Here is a 17,430-nt window from a genome sequence, read left to right on the forward strand (position 1 = left end):
CGGGGTGTAGCCAGTGATGAACAACCTGAAGTCTTTACCACCATAACTTGGTAAGTGATTCTGCATGAAGACTGTGATAAATTCTGTCCCTTGGGGGCCTGAGCAAGAGGAATCTGGAATTTCTACAGGTGACACTGCGATGGAGATATTAGCAACACCTGTAGAGACAGAAAGATGGAGGAGATAGGCATAAAACCCTGCCCCAATTCTGTCCACTCCTACCTTATGAGACACTCTGTTTTTATTGGTTTCAGAGTAGCAGCCATGTTAGTCTGTATCGGCAAAAAGAACAGGAGTACCTTATTTCAGAGTAGCAGCCGTGTTAGTCTATATCCACAAAAAGAACAGGAGTACTTGTGGCACCTTAGAGACTAACATATTTATTTGAGCATAAGCTTTCATGGGCTACAGCCCACTTCTTCGGATGCATAGAATGGAACATACAGTGAGGAGATAGATATACACATACTGAGAGCATGAAAAGGTGGGAGTTGTCTTACCAACTCTGAGAAGCCAATTAAGTAAGAGAGAAAACTTTAGTGGTGGTAATCGAGATAGCCCAGTACAGACAGTTTGACAAGAAGATGTGATATATGCCATCATGTGCCAGCAATGCCCCTGTGTCATGTACATTGGCCAAACTGGAAAGTCTCTACACAAAAGAATAAATGGCCAGAAATCTGACATCAGGAATCATAACATTCAAAAACCAGTAGGAGAACACTTCAACCTCTCTGGTCACTCAGTAACAGACTGAAAGGTGGCAATTTTGCAACAGAAAAGCTTCAAAAACAGACTCCAACGAGAAACTACTGAACTTGAATTAATATGCAAATTAGATACCATCAATTTAGGTTTGACTAGAGAGTGGGAATGGCTGAGCCACTACACCATTGAATCTATTTCCCCATGTTAATATCCTCACACCTTCTTGTCAAACTGTCTGAAATGGACTATCTTGATTATCACTACAAAAGTTTTTTCTCTTAATTAATTAGCCTCTTAGAGTTGGTAGGGCAACTCACATCTTTTCATGTTCTCTGTATGTGTATATATATCTCCTTACTATATGTTCCATTCTATGCATCCTATGAAGTGGGCTGTAGCCCACGAAAGCTTATGCTCAAATACATTTGTTAGTCTCTAAGGTGCCACAAGTACTCCTGTTTTTATTCAGTATCAATTTTATTATGGAGACTTTATTACGGCAGTATTCCAACCCCAAACATGAAAAAATCATCAGTCACCTTCCAAAAAATCATGAGATTTGGCTTCAGATCTTCAGTTGGTTTGTTTTTAAATAATTTTAGTGCTCTGTTTCTCTGCCTCCTGTTTTCTGAACCTGAGGTCACACGTTTTCCATTGTTTTATTCACAACCACTTTTTTTAAATGGAAGCTGAGATTCTCCTATAATTCATTGATTTCAGTAGCTGGGTCTTAAGAAACCTGTCAAATACTCTTCTGCATGAGCATGTCGATAGGGGCTAGAGCGGGTTGAAAACGAAATAATCTGACTCGTGGATATTTCCCTGACTAAAAGTATCACATTCTCTCTACCCTACTCAGTCCATTAACATTGTTCCTTTTCCTGAGTATTCAGACGACTGCCTCGCATTCATGAGACTGTTCACAAATTTCCAATGTCTTACAAAGTTTAGTAGAATAAGACTGACCTAACATGCATGCTCATGACTCTCTCTAGCGTCACAGAGGCTACAGGACCTGTTACTGTCTCACAGCTAAAGGAGTTCAAGTGGTACAGGCCTGTGCTCTTGGTACTGAAGGTAAGCAGGCCATTTATCTGGTTTTAAGCCAGGCAGTTCTGTTTCTCTGGGGCTTGTCCTCTGTCCGGTACCGAGGCAAAACCAGGTATGGTTTTCTCCAGTATCACGGACTGGGGATGCCATTTTGAAGAGCACACCAGTCCATCCCTGCCAGCGTGACCTCGCATGCACCGTGCATAACAGATCATGGCAGCGCGGGAGGGCCCATGTCATTCCTAGAAGTAACGGCATGTCTGGTATTCTGGGGATGCTCAGTAACTACCCTAGCTGAAGGTCTAAGGTTTGATCCCCTCTGTCAACTACCTGCATATATGGCTGCTATTTGCCCAAGTCCCATTCCCCTACTCCTCTGAGCCAGTCAGCCCCCTACACACACGAAGCTAGATATGAAATCATGCCTGTGATAAATGAAAGGGCGGGGGAGCTCCCTTCTATGGACAGCCAGTTAGCTATACAATTCCTCTTAGTAGCTGTTCTCTACTTGCTTTACCTATGAAGGGTTAACAACCCATCAGGTAAAAGGAAAGGAGTAAGCACCTAACCAAAAGAGCCAATGGGAGAGCTAGAACATTTTAAAATTGGGGAAAACCTTCCCTTTGTCTGTGTGTTGTGGTTCTCCGGGGAAGAGGGGAACAGGGAACAATTATGCTGTGAGAAGCTTTAAGCCAGATATGAAAATCATCAGATCCTATCTAGAACTACTTTTTACAACCCAAATATGTAAGTAGATCAGGAATGTTTAGAAAGACGCAAATAGGGTTATTTCTTTTATTTTTTATTGGCTTGTGGACTCCACTGTGCTAACCCCAGGTGCTTTTGTTTTGCTTGTAACCTTTAAGCTGAACCTCAGGAGAGCTATCTTGATGCTTAAATTTTATAATAGTTTCTTTTTAAATCTAGCAAAAGCCTAAGTTCCAGATGTATTTTCTTTCTTTTTGGTTTTAATAAAATTTACCTTTTTTAAGAACAGGATTGGATTTTTGTGTCCCTAAGAGATTTGTGCATATGTTGTTTAATTAGCTGGTGGCAACATCTGATTTCCTTTTTTTTTTTTCTCAGCTCTTCTCGGGAAGGGGGGTGAAAGATCTTGAGGGTACCCCCCAGGAAGGAATTCCCAAGTGTTCCTTCCTGGGTTCTCAAAGGGGGGGGAGGTTGCACTTGGGTGGTGGCAGCATCTACCCATCCAAGGTCAGAAAGAAGCTGTGACCTTGGGAGGTTAATACCAGCCTGGAGAGGCCAATATTAATTTTTAAAATCCTTGCAGGCCCCCACCTTCTGCACTCGAAGTGCCAGAGTAGGGAATTAGCCTTGACAATGCCCAAGAAAGGTGAAAGGCCCTTTAATCTGTCTCTGATCCAGCCAATCCCCTGAACCTGGGGCCAAACTGAAAATGTTGCCCTTGAGGTAAAAGTCGCCATATTCCATTCCCTGAGACAGCCAATCCCTCCCTTCAACCTGGGGCCAAGTTGGAACCAGCACCCTAGAAGCGAGAGGCCCAGTATCCCATTCCATTAGCCCCTGAAATGTTGATCTCAGTATCTTATCTATGATCACTCAGACAGTCAGTGACAACTCTGGGAACAGAGCCCAGACCACCTGTAAAGTTCCTGGCCCAAGGTTCCTTCTTTGTCTAGTTCTGCAGCTGCTCCTACCAGCTGGAGTCTCTGGCAATTCGGGAAAGGAGGCACCATCTATTGCCCCCAGAATGGGAGAGGGTTTCTCTTCTGCACAGTTCTGGGTCCAGGTGGTGCTGTGTGGAGTGGTGGCCCCAACTGGGTCCCATTTTGCCCCCACCCCCAGCAGAGTCACTGTCCCTGTTTTCTCAATTTTGCCTCTTTCACAAGCGTCCTCCATCAAATCATCTCCAATCACTCTTCCTTCTCTCATTAGCAAGGCTAGTCTGAGTCTGCCTTGAAAGGATTAAGTCAAATCCCCTCTACATGTAACAAAAGGAAATGTACACAGCAGTTCTTTAATCAGCAGCTGACAACATCTCCAATGAGAGGAGTGCCACCTTGGAACGAAACCAGGACCCAAGGGACAGGTTCCCCCACCTACTTCTTCCTGAGACCTTCTCATTCATGATTTTTCCTTTTCCTTGTTTCCTCCCTTGTTGAGCCACTCCATCAGGCACTATCTTCAGTGGATTATTTGCCACTTCCCTTCGCTTCTCTGTTGCTGCTCCCCAGAGGTGTGTCTTTGGTCACCTTCATTTTCCCCCTCTGCTCTCTAGGGCCCAGGTTTTTACAGGTGAAATTTAAGCATTGCCTAGAGATCTAAGGACTTAGGAACCCATCAACTGTCAATGGGATTTTGGCCCCCCCTGAGTGCCTAAATCGCTTTGGAAAATGAGATTTAGGCTCCTAAAAAAGTTAGGTGTTGCAATGCTGAGTGCAGCTACACCTAAATACCTTTACAAATCTGGGTCAAGGTGACTATATGAATGCCTGTTGCCAAGGCCTCAGAGCACTGCCATGGTGTCTGAGAAAACAGGCACACCCTTGGGTGATACCCTCTGCTCCCATGGTCTTTCCTGTCCCTGCTGTGTTGATGACTCTCATGTCTATTTCTACCCCCTTGAACTTTCCACTCTCCCCAAACTTGTGTCTCTGTCCTACAGCCCCTTATGGACTTCACACCATTTCCTTCAACCAAACAGAGCATCAACCAAACTCTTTAACAATCTTCCCACTCTGCCTCTCTGCCCTCCGTCACTGTCAACACATTCATGCAATTCCACACTCACTCAAGCATTCATTAAATTTAATAACAGAGAAGGATCCAAACCAACCCTCAACACATACACTCCCAAAGCCTTGAGACAGTTTATATCCAGCTTAGACTGTTCTGGTTCCAGCATAGCTCTGAGAATAAACTTGCTCCTTCTCTAGCAGCTTCTCTCTGAGATCTCAAAGCACTTTATAAGCATTCATTCATCAAGATTCCATCCCCTTCCTGTGACATAAGCATCTCCCTGTATGGCGAGGGAAACTGAGGCAGTGCCTTGGCCAGGATCACCCACTAGGTCAGTGGCACAGGCAGATGGAATGGCTTCAAGACTGAATTTGATAAGTTGATGGAGGGGATGGTATGATGAGTCTGCCTACAATGGCATGTAGCCGATCTGGGACTGCTAGTGTAACTCACACACCTCCATAGTGTGGTGTTCTGTCCCATCTAGTGGCACTGAGACTACTCAGAGAGAGAAAGAGATCAAATGAGTCTGCTCTACAGCCCTAGCTAACAGTGAGTTGGCTTTTAGCTCACACTGTAGAGGCTCATGCACTAAACTCTAGGGGAGGAGGGAATAGCTCGGTGGTTTAAGTATTGACCTGCTAAACCCAGGACTGGGAGCTCAATCCTTGAGAGCACGACCTAGGGATCTAGGGCAAAAATCTGTTCTGATTTAGTTAGGGATTGGTCCTGCTTTGAGCAGGGGGTTGGACTAGATACCTCCTGAAGTCCCTTCCAACCCTGATATTCTATGATCCCCAGTTTGATCCTGCCTGCTGACGACCAGGGTCTGTCAGCATTACACTAACAGCAAATATCTCCAATGGCTGGTGATGGGAAGGGCTCTGAGTTACTACAAAGAATTCTTTCCCAGGTGCCTGGCTGGTGGGTCTTGCCCACATGCTGAGGGTCCAAATGATCACCATATCTGGGGTTGGGAAGGAATTTCCCCCCAATCAGATTGGCAGAGACCTGAGGGTTCATGTTCCATTGCAGCATGTGGCAATGGTCACTTGCTGCTTTAAACTAAAGTAAATGGTGGTTTCTCTGTGACTTGAAATCTTGAAATCATGATTTGAGGACTCCAGTAACTCAGTCAGGGGTTCTGGGTCTATTACAGGAGTGGGTGGGTGAGGTTTTGTGACCTGCGATGTGCAGGAGGTCATAGGCACTGGTTCAGTGGGTGCTCTGGGGCTGGAGCACCCACAGAAAAAAATAGTGAGTGCTCAGAACCCACAGGCCACAGCAGTTTGGCCACGAGCTGTTTGGCAGCTCAAGGAGGGGCAAGGGTGGAGAGTGGTGAGTGGGCGAGGGGCCTCGAGGAGGGGGTGGAGTGAGGAGGGAAGAGGAAGGGTGAGGGTGGAGCCTCAGGCGAAGGGGCGGAGTGGGGGTGAAAAGAGATGAGTGAGGGCAGGAATGTGGGGAAGAGATGGAGTGGGGCGGGGCCTCAGGTGGAGCGGGAGTGGCGCATTCCCAGGGCAATCTAGAAGTCAGCGCCTATGGGTCAGATTAGATGATCATGATGGTCCCTTTTGGCCTTAAAGTCTATGAATTTAGAGAGGGAGTGTGACCACCAGATACACTTAACAAACATTATCTAAACTTAGATCAATAAAGGCCACCCCCCCACCAACAAAAACACAAAACAAAACAATAAACAAACTAATAAAAACCCGGCAAGAGTGCAGGCTGAATAATAGGAGTAAGAATACACTACCAACCACCTGGTGACGGTGATTGTGAAATGCTCAGGGAGATTAGAGAAGCTACAAAAACAGAAAAACAAATAAAAATGGGGGATTTCAACTCTCCCCATATTGACTGGGTACATGTCACCTCAGGATGGAAAGCAGAGATAAAATGTCTAAACACCGTTAATGACCGCTCCTTAGAGCAGCTAGTCATGTAATCCACAAAGGAGAGGCAATTCTTGATTTAGTCCTAAGTGGTGCATAGGATCTGGTCCAAAAGGTGACTGTAGCTGAACTGCCTGACAATAGCAACAGTAACTAAATTAAATTTAACATCCTTCTGGGGGGTAAAATACCAAAGAAACCCACCACAGTAGCATTTAACTTCAAAAAGAGAAACAATATAAAAATGAGGAGGTTAGTTAAAATGAAATTAAACGGAACCGTCACAGCAGTGAAATGTCTGCAAGCTACATGCAAACTTTTTAAAAACACCATTATAGAGGCAAAAACTATATTTATACCCTAATTAAAAAAAACAGTAAGAGGACCAAAAATGCCACCAGGGCTATATAGCAGAGTGAAAGAAGCAGTTAGAGATAAAAAGACATCCTTTAAAAATTGGAAGTTGAATTCTACTGAGGAAAATAGAAGAGAGCATAGACTCTGGCAAGTCAAGTATAAAAGCATAATTAGACAGGCCAAAAAAGAATTTGAAGAACAGCTGGCCATGAAGCCTGCCAAACAATCAGTGGATGATCAAGGTGCTAAAGGAGCACTCAAGAAAGACCAGGCTATTGTAGAGAAGCTAAATGAATTACTTACATCAGTCTTCACTGCTGATGGTATAGGGGAGATTCCCACACCTAAGCCATTCTTTTTAGGTGACAAATCTGAGGAACTCTCCCAGATTGAGGTGTCACTAGAGAAGATGTAACGCCCACAGACCCCGGTTGGTGGCAGGTGGGATTGAACCTGGGATCTCTGGGAGCTAAAGACACGAGCCTCTACTGCATGAGCTAAAAGTCACCTAGCTCTTGCTGTAAAGCAGACTCATTATTCTCTAAGTAGTCTCAGTGCCACTAGATGGACATAACACCACACACAGGAGGTTATGGAACAAACTGGTAAATCAAACAGTAATAAGTCACCAGGACCAGATGGTATCATCCAAGAATTCTGAAAGAACTTAAATATGAAACTGCAGAACTACTAACCATTGTATGTAACCTATAGCTTAAATCAGCCTCTGTACAAGATTACTGGTGGATAGACAATGTGATGCCAATTTTTTGAAAAGGCTCCAGACGTAATCCTGGCAATTACAGCCTGGTAAGACTAACTTCAGTACTGGGCAAATTGGTTGAAACTATACTAAAGTACAGAATTATCAGATACATAGATGAACATTATATGTTGGAGAAGAGTGACACAGCTTTTTACAAAGGAAATCATGCCTCATCAATCTATTAAAATTCTTTGAGGGGGTCAACAAACCTGTGGACAAGGGTGATCCAGTGGATACAGGGTACTTGGACATTCAGAAAGCCTTTGACAAGGTCTCTCACCAAAAGCTCTTAAGCAAAGTAAACAGTCATGGGATAAAAGGGAAGGTCCTCTCATGGATCAGTAATGGGTTAAAAGATAGGAAACAAAGGGTAGTAATAAACCGTCAGTTTTCATAGTTGGGGAAGAGATGGAGTGGGGTTACCCAAGTGCTGTTCAACATGTTCATAAATGATCTGGAAAAAGGAGTAAACAGCGAGGTAGCAAAATTTGAAGATGATACAAAATTACTCAAAATAGTTATGTTCAAAGTTGACTGCAAAGAGTTACAAAGAGATCTCACAAAACTGGGTGACTGGACAAGAAAATGCAGATGAAATTCAATGTTGAAAAAGGCAAAGTAATGCACATTGGAAAATATAATCCCAATTATATATATAAAATGATGGGGTCTAAATTAGCTGTTACCACTCGAGAAAGAGACCTTGGAGTCATTGGAAATAATTCTCTGAAAACATCTAGTCAATGTGCAGCAGCAGACAAAAAATCTAACAGAAGGTTAGGAGCCATTAGGAAAGGGATAGATAGTAAGACCAAAAATAACATAATGCCACTATATAAAGCCCTGGTATGCCCACACCTTGCATACTGTGTGCAGTTCTGGTCATCCCATTCCAAAAATGGTATATGAGAATTGGTAAAAGTACAGAGAAGGGCAACAAAAACGATGAGGTGTATGGAACAACTTCCATATGAGGAGAGAGTAAAAAACTGGGACTGAGATGACTAAGGGGGTGATATGATAGAGGTCTATAAAATCATGAATGGAAGAAGGTGAAGGAGGAAGTGTTATTGACCCCTTCATAAAATACACAAACCAAAAGCGACCCAATAAAATGAATAGGCAGTGGGTTTAAGACAGACATAAGGAAATACTTTTTCACACAATGCACAGTCAACCTGTAGAACTTGTTGCCAGGGGTCAAAAGTATAACAGGGTTCAATAAAGAACTAGATAAGTTCATGGAGGATAGGTCTCTCAGTGCCTATTGGCCAAGATGGTCAAAGACACAACCCTGTGCTCTGGGTGTCCCTAAACCTCTGACTGCCAGAAGCTGGGATTGAATGACAGGGGATGGATCACTCAGTAAATTGCCCTGTTCTGTTTACTCCCTCTGAAGCATCTGGCACCAGCTACTGTCAGAAGAGAGGATACTGGGCTAGAGGGACCATTCATCTAACCCAGTATGGCTGTTCTTATGTCTAGTCATCTCTGTGATGAATTTCTATGAGTTTTTAGCCAATTTGTGATATCATGTGGAAAGAGACAAGGCAAAATCTATGGCTCTGGGTGAGCTTTGCTTGAAGTTTTGGGTTCATTGCTAGTTCCACCTGCTTCATCACAAAACTCAGGAGGAATAACTGACATGAAAAGGCTGAACTTCACACAGAGATAGTTTATATGGAAAGACATACAAATGTCTGTGATATTGTTGAATACTCACTCCATAGCATGAATATCCAGGCCCAGAGGTGCAGGATGATATTTGCGAACCCCATGGCTAAAAACAGAACAAAAATACATCTGAAATTAATTAAGAACACAGCTACATTTTGTGTACCTTTGTGAAATGTGAACAGAAGCTTCCAGGCCTGCGCATTATATACAAAGAGTGCAGCATAGTGACTCTCTGAGTGAGTAAATCTTTCACCGGCTCGTTCATAACTATAAACATTCTAATCACTGAAGTTGGCTGGAAAAAAACACATGAAATATATAAACATTTGGAATTTAAAAATAATTTTAACCAGCTCCACCAATAATGTTGGTTAAATGTATTTGTTATCTATCTGTAACCACTGAAGTAGCTTAACAAAGATTTTGGTGGGAATTACCTTAGGGTTTTTTAAAAGCAATTAATTTAGAACACAAACACATGTTGTGTCACATTTGTGAAACGTTGACAGAAGTGTTCTGACAAGTGTATCACACAGCAATAGTGTAGGTTAGTGGTGTAGGGGAGAGACCTCAATATTGAGGTACAAACAGATATTCATAAAATTCTTATAACTGTTTTATTAGGTCGTTACAAACTTGTTTGCACTTTTACTGAATATTAAGATACATCTACAAGGACTTTAGCATCAAGGTGCTTATAACAATCCCATACTATGTTTAAGGGGCTCCACCCCCTGCTCTTCCTTTCCCGCTGGGACCCTTCTACCCTGCCAATCCTCTTCCCCATGAGGTCCTGCCCCTTGGCCAGTCTGAAAGCGGGAGCCCAGTGACTGTATTCCTCCGCCGTCCCCCTGCATGGAGCTGGCCAAGCCACTGGCCCAAGCCCCTCTTCCCACCCCACCATGGAGCTGGCCTGAGCCCTTCTTCCCTCCCCCATGCAGAGCTGGCCCAAGCCCCCCTCTACCATCATGCAGGACTGAACAAGGCCCACCTGCTCACTCCAGCCCCGGACCCCCAACCCCGCTCACCCCACCAGCCCCCTTTTGGCAAAAGTGGGCATTTGTCCCATTTGCTCTTGCCAGCTGATGATCAATTGGCAAGAGCAAATGGGACAAATGCCCAGTTTTGCCAAAAAAAGTCAGGACGTCGGGGGAAGGGCTTGAAAAGGGGACTGTCCCAGCCAAAACCAGATGCATAGTCACTTTAGGCTGTAGTAAAAGCCACCCGAGGACCCTGGCAGCTGTGGGGAGCCCTGGACCCACCATCTGCCCTGGGTGGGGGACAGGGGTGCCCAAAAGCAGCCCCCAGCCCATGTCCCTGCCCTCCAGAGTGTGCCACCCAGGGAAAGTAGAGGGTCCAGGACTCTCCAGAGTGGCCCGGCTTCTGGCCAGGCCAGGGGGTGGGGCTTTGGGGGGATAAGGGTGGGACAAGGGGCAGGGCTTCAAGGGGTGGGGTGGGGGGCCCAAATGTTCTTTGTGCCCAGGGCCCCAATAAATCTTAATCCACCTCTGGGTACACCACAGGTTGTAATAGGCATGTGTAGGATCCACAAAAATTGAAAGGTGTGTTGTGCGGGGTGTTGATCATTAGAGGCCTGCACGGATACAAAATTGTGGATCCGCATCTGATCCGCATCCACCAGGATCAACCCATAATCTAACCTGCGATCTGCTAGCCATCTTCTACCTGTATCTGCATCTGCACCCACAGCAGCAAGCCGTCTCACAAGGGCTAGCGATGTGGGGGGAAGAGGGGCGAGGAGGAAAGGGAGATAGTGGGGCGGGCGGGATCTTGCAGGGAAGAGGCAGCACGAGGGTAGGGATTAGGGGTAAGGGGCAGTGCGGGGTCGGGGTCTTGAGGAAAAGGGGCGGCATGAAGGGGGAACTTGGGGGAAGGGGCACTGCATCACGTGCTGCTCTTGGGGGCTCGCAAGCGATGGCACATGGCAACAGCAGTGCGTGTTGCATCACAGTGGGGCAGAGGGGTGGGGTGCCAGGGCCCCGCCCAGTCCAATCCCCATGGGTAGGGGTGGGCCCTACTGCCCAGGAGCCAGCGGGCAGGATCCAGGACTGGGAGTGCGGCCAGTGATGCCAGCCGGGCCATGTTAGGGATGCTGGTGCTGCCCAAGGGTCTGCGCTGCTGGACAGCAAGTGGGTGCTGGACAGCCCCAACTCTGACCTGCCGCCCAGCCCCAGCCACTGGCTGCTGCTGCCAGCCCTGAGCGTACTGCGCCCCTCAGGCTGCCTGAGCCAGACGCTGTGGCTGCTGGTGAGTAGAGCCCTGCACAGTGGTATATGCATCCGATCCACTATCCACAAAAATGGTCCGTGGTTATCAGCGTCCATGGATGCAGATATCTGTGGATATGAAGCGGATATCCATGGATTTTCAGGGCTCTATTGATCACTGTAGTAGTGGAGATATGTCTGCAGGGTTTGCATCTGTTATTCTGGCAAGGGCTGGTGCCATGTTGAGTTGGCATGTCCAGCTCTGTGGGGAGTTTGCTTCTGATGATGAGCTTGACAAGGCTGGGAAGTTGTCTGAAAGCCAGAAGAGGTCATTCAAGAAAGATTTCTCCAAACTGAGCTCTCAGGCCTTGTCCTCAAAGCAAACCCACACGATGTCTTCAAAAAATGAGCCTGGGAATTTAAATCCATAACTGTGCTAGGCACTCAGCAGAGACACTGGTTTTATGGCTCATTACAACAATTTGTAACTTACTAACCCTCCTTTGTCCTATGCCTGCCAGGAGGTAATTGTCTACTTGATTTCAAGTGGTTTCTTGCAACATGTGTTAACTCCTTATGCTTACCAGTCTTTCCCTCCTTGTATTGAGCTTGGATACTCTGGTTACCTTTCCTGCGAAGCTTGTCCCTTCCAGGAAGAGAAGTTGGTCCAATAAAAGATATCACCTCACCCACCTTGCCTCTGTCTAGCTGAGTGTTAGCCAATGCATCTAGGAAAACTTGGGGAATGCTTTCAGGTGACTGCTCGTTACACAGCGGGCATGAGAGTTATATTAATCACTGGGAGACCCTTAACATTCAGCAAAACTATAAAATAATGCCTAGGTCTGTTGGCAGCTCCCATTTATTCCCTCTTTCAATGTAGAATCATAGAATCATAGAACATTAGGGATGGAAGAGACCTCAGGAGGTATCTAGTCCAACCCCCTGCTCAAAGCAGGACCACCCCCAACTAAATCATCCCAGCCAGGGCCTTGTCAAGCTGAGTCTTAAAAATCTCTAAGGATGGAGATTCCACCATCTCCCTAGGTAACCCATTCCAGTGCTTCACCACCCTCCTAGTGAAATAGTGTTTCCTAATATCCAACCTAGATGCCCCACGACTGCAACTTGAGACCATTGCTTCTTGTTCTGTCTGTAACACCCTTGACACCCTTGAAATCAAATAGCAACAGACTGACGAGTGATAAAAAGAAATACATTTTTTTCATGGTTATTGAGAGGAAGGATGCTCCAGTGCTTAGGGCAGGAGTCCCCAATGCGGGGGCATCTGAATGTGCCCGCGTCCTGGCTGGCGGTGGAGCATCCGCCGAAATGCCACCGAATTTCTGTGGTGTTTCGGCGGCGATGCCTCTCAATGACGTCACTTGTCAGTGGCAAGTAACGTCATCGAGAGGCGTTGCCGCCAAAACGCTGCAGAAATTTGGCGGCAATGCCTCTTGATGACGCCACTTGCCGCCAACAAGTGACATCATCGAGAGGCGTCGCTGCCGAAACCCCGCAGAAATTTGGCAACATTTCGATGGATGCTCCACCACTGTCACGGTCCTTCGTCTGGCGCCCGCCAGACAAAAAGGTTGGGGACCACTGGCTTAGGGTATTAACCTGGGTCTTAATAGACTCATGTACCTGCCCTGCCAAAGACTTCCTCTGTGACCTGGGGCAAGTCACTTAGGATATGTCCACACAGCAGCTGAGAGATGTAACTCCCGGCTCTGATAGACGTACACACGCTAGCTCCGCTAAAATAGCAGTGTGGCCACGGTGGCCACTGGAACAGGCTAGCTGCCAGAGTACTGACCCAGGGGGTTGGGCAGGATTGGACATGGGCAGCTAGGCCACCACCACAATGCTACTTTTAGCACACTGGGTCAAGCAGAGTGAGGGCGGGTGTGTCACCCCAAGCTGGGAATCACACCGCCCAGCTGCTTAATCTCTCTGGCTTGCAGTTTGGTGTCTGTAAAATGGGACTAATACCAGTTTCCCACCTCCCAGGTGTGTCGTGAGAATAACTACATTGTGAAGTGCTCCAATACTGTAGTAACGGGGGCCACATACATACCTAAGACAGAAAGATAACGAAGGGAAAGTATTGAGTAGTACAAACTAGTTGGGATCAAAATTATATAAAGGATATCGGCACCTTATTGGTCAGAGCATTGGGGAGCTACTCTCTAACTGGGGCTAGGATGAAATTTCTCCCACAGGCCAGTTATGGCATACACCTCTACCCCGATATAACGCCACCCGATATAACACAAATTAGGATATAACGCGGTAAAGCAGAGCTCGGGGGGGGGGGTTTGCGCACTCTGGTGAATCAAAGCAAGTTCAATATAACGCGGTTTCACCTATAACGCGGTAAGATTTTTTGGTTCCCGAGGATAGTGTTATATCAGGGTAGAGGTGCATTTGTCCATCGGGGCAGAAGATGGACCATGATTCTGATCCAGTGCAGCAATTCCTACATTCCTCTGGCCTTTAAATAAGCAGCAGCTATTGAAACATAGAGAACAGCCCAAAATCTCTTACCTTCAGCCCCCCTCAGTGCTGCTGATTTATCTCTGAGAGGCAGCAAGAGAGAGATTTGTCCGCTGCATCTCCCTCCCTCTGTCTTTCACTGTCTCTGCCTCTTCTCTTTATACAGCAAGCAACTGGCAAGCTCCAGTTCCACAGAACTCACTTGCAAAACTCCCACTGACCAAAGTTTGAGCTCCTAACATCCAAGATCCAAACAATGTGACAGTTAGAATCAATATCTCAAAACTCTGCAGTGTCATCACTGATATCAACTCTTATCTCAAAGGTTGTGGGGAAGGTCCTATTGGGCAACATCCATTCGTCAGTGTGCGGGTGGAGGACAGTGCTGGGACTGCAAACTCCCATTCTGGTACTACTTGCAGGGTATGGGGCTCTGAAGTGGCTGGGAGCAGCAATCAGTCTCCACACAGACAGTTTATAGGAAGATGTGGGGAACTGGGCCTCACCGCTTTAGGGGACAGCCTGTTTTTTCTCTTTCTGCTGTTGATTTCTTGTCTGCTTCATTCTGAATTCTAAGAGAGAGAGGTGTGTTACGTTGCAACCTTCCACCAAGAGAATTTGTGATTTTATCTAACGTCTGTGTGTGAGGGCCATGAGCACAGCAATCAGGAGGCTGGTGGTAATTAACTCAACCAGGAGGTGTGGCAGTCCCATGCCAACTGCTGAGGAAAGATTACAGGGATCAGCAGCGTTACCCCTGCCAGGGGAGGGGGAATCAATATGCAAAGTGCTCTGTGGCCTTACCCCAGGGAGCTGGCTATGCACTGTCGCAGGTTATCTTTGTGTTAACCTGGCCAGAGAGGGCTGGAACACTGCCTCATAGGGGCAGCAAGCTATTCCTATGGGTGCAGACCCACCCCACTGTGAATATGCCTTGCTGTAGCCGAGAGTAGTAAACAACCAGATGCCCAAGAGGAGCGGGAGGTGCAAATCCGTGGTGCAACAGGACACCGAACTGCACGCCCTTGACCAAGCCATGCATCCACATCGGGAGCTGGCAGGAAACACACATGAGGGAAGGCTGCCGATGGTGAGCCCTGTTGCACTGCCAAGGGCCCGAGTCATTAGGGACACCCCAGAAGGCTCGGGGATGCTGATCACGGGAGTATTGGAGGGTATTTGTTTTGATTGATTATCAGGAAATGATATATGTGGTGTGGTGGATCACAGAAACCCCCTTGGAGTTGCCAACTGATGTGCCAAGTCTACTTCTTCCCCTACTTTCCCTGCCAGCTTGGGACTCCAGCACCCTGTCTTGCTGAGCCAGACATGCCAGTCTGCTCCAATACAGACCCAGGATCTGAACCATGTGCCCCAAAGCTGCAGACTTAACTGAAAGCAATTTAAGAAGTGTTCTTGTCTTTTAACACTTAGATGCCCAACTCCCAATGGGGTCCAAACCCCAAATAAATCCGTTTCACCCTGCATAAAGCTTATACAGGGTAAACTCATAAATTGTTCACCTTCTATAACACTGATAGAGAGATATGCACAGCTGTTTGCCCCCTACCCAGGTATTAACACATACTCTGGGTTAATTAATAAGTAAAAAGTGATTTTATTAAATACAGAAAGTAGGATTTAAGGGGTTCCAAGTAGTAACAGACAGAACAAAATGAATTATCAAGTAAAATAAATTAAAACATGCAAGTCTAAGCCTAGTACAGTAATAAAACTGAATACAGATAAAATCTCACCTCCAGAGGTGTTTCAATAAGTTTCTTTCACAGACTGGACGCCTTCCCAGTCTGGGAACAATCCTTTCCCCTGGTACAGCCCTTGTTCCAGCTCAGGTGATAGCTAGGGGATTTCTCATGATGGCCACCACCTTTGTTCTGTTCCACCCACTTATATATCTTTTGCATAAGGTGGGAATCTTTTGTCCCTCTGGGTTCCCACCCCCTCCTTCTCAATGGAAAAGCACCAGGTTAAAGATGGATTCCAGTTCAGGTGACATGATCACATGTCACTGAACGACTTCATTACCCACTTGCCAGCCCACAGGTACACAGGAAGACGTACAAGTAAACAGAGCTATTTACAGGTAATTGTCCTGGTTAATGGGAGCCATTAAGATTCCAAGCCACCATTAATGGCCCACACTTTGCATAACTACAATAGGACCTCAGAGTTATATTTTGTATTTCTAGTTTCAGATGCAAGAGTGATACAGTTATACAAATAGGATGACCACACTCAGTAGATTATAAGCTTTGTAATGATACCTTACAAGAGACCTTTTGCATGAAGCATATTTCAGTTACATTATATTCACACTCATTAGCATATTTTTATAAAATCATATAGAGTGCAATGTCACAATATAACAGGGTTAAACCCAAAGATTTGGGGGTGACAAGGAAGGGCAGGGGCACATGAAAAACTCCCCATGTGTGCCCTGATAGGGTGCATCTACACAGTATGGTTCTTTTGGGGGCGTGTAGTATACATACACTCAGCGCTCTCTCCTCCCCCGCTTCCCCACCTCCAGCACAGGTATAAATCGCAGCGTAGGCAGTGCGGCAAGGATTAAGCCCAGGGAGTAAAGACATGCTACACTGCTATTTTTTGGCAGTGTGGCGTCCTGCTGCTGGAGCCTTTCCCTGCTGCAGGGGAAGAGCCCAGTGGTGCTGGCAGGCAGAGGGTAAGAGGCTCGACCTTTCCCTGCTGCCTCCCCTCTGCCAGAGTCTTTCACTGACACATGTAGCGACACACGCAGTGTGCGTTTCACTGTGGTGTTTAGCTACACGTGTGCTACATGCTGCCGAAACTGGCATGTAGTGCAGTCATAGCCACAGTATGCTCCAGAGGGAAAGGTGCAGCTGATGGATTTTAAACTGTTCTGTCACATGTTTGGAACATTGATTTGACTCCTGGTCCTGCCTCAGCACAGTGGGATGAACTAGATGACCTCTCAAGGTCCCTTCCAATCCTCCATTCGATGTGAGAAGTGGGGAAGCTGGGTGATGAGGAGGCTTCTCATGTGAATGGGTGAGGTTTGAAATCAAAGGGGTAATAGCAGATGTTTTCTCTAGGAGGGAGGTTACGTTGTGTTGTGCCTCTCTCACTTAGGGAGCAGTCTGCTTTCAGTCTCCCTGTAACTGGTTGGTGGAGTCTAAGGCCTGGTCTACACTACTATTTTAGGTCGAATTTAACAGCATTATCTCGATTTAAGCCTGGACCTGTCCACACGATGAAGCCCTTTTTTTCGATTTAAAGGGCTCTTTAAATCGATTTCTTTACTCTACTTCCGACAAGGGGATTAGCACTGAAATCGGCCTTGCTGGGTCGAATTTGGGGTAGTGTGGACACAATTCGATGGTATTGGCCTCCAGGAGCTATCCCAGAGTGCTCCATTGTGACCACTCTGGACAGCTTCTCTCAACTCAGATGCACTGGCCAGGTAGTCAGGAAAAGGCCCACAAACTTTTGAATTTCATTTCCTGTTTGGCCAACATGGCGAGCTGAT

The 17,430-nt window shown here is 46.3% G+C and overlaps 1 long non-coding RNA gene across 1 annotated transcript; it reads right to left on the reverse strand.

The window, feature by feature from the left end:
* Positions 1-25: 25 nt before the first annotated feature.
* On the reverse strand, positions 26-14,087 carry LOC123351819. Its single transcript, XR_006574070.1, has 3 exons — positions 13,953-14,087; positions 9,221-9,277; positions 26-158 (listed from the first exon to the last, which is right to left on the reverse strand). It is a non-coding gene; the product is annotated as an uncharacterized LOC123351819 (long non-coding RNA).
* Between the last annotated feature and the right edge of the window lie 3,343 nt (positions 14,088-17,430).

This window comes from Mauremys mutica, chromosome 17 (genome assembly GCF_020497125.1).
Source record: "Mauremys mutica isolate MM-2020 ecotype Southern chromosome 17, ASM2049712v1, whole genome shotgun sequence".
NCBI classification, from domain to species: domain Eukaryota; kingdom Metazoa; phylum Chordata; order Testudines; family Geoemydidae; genus Mauremys; species Mauremys mutica.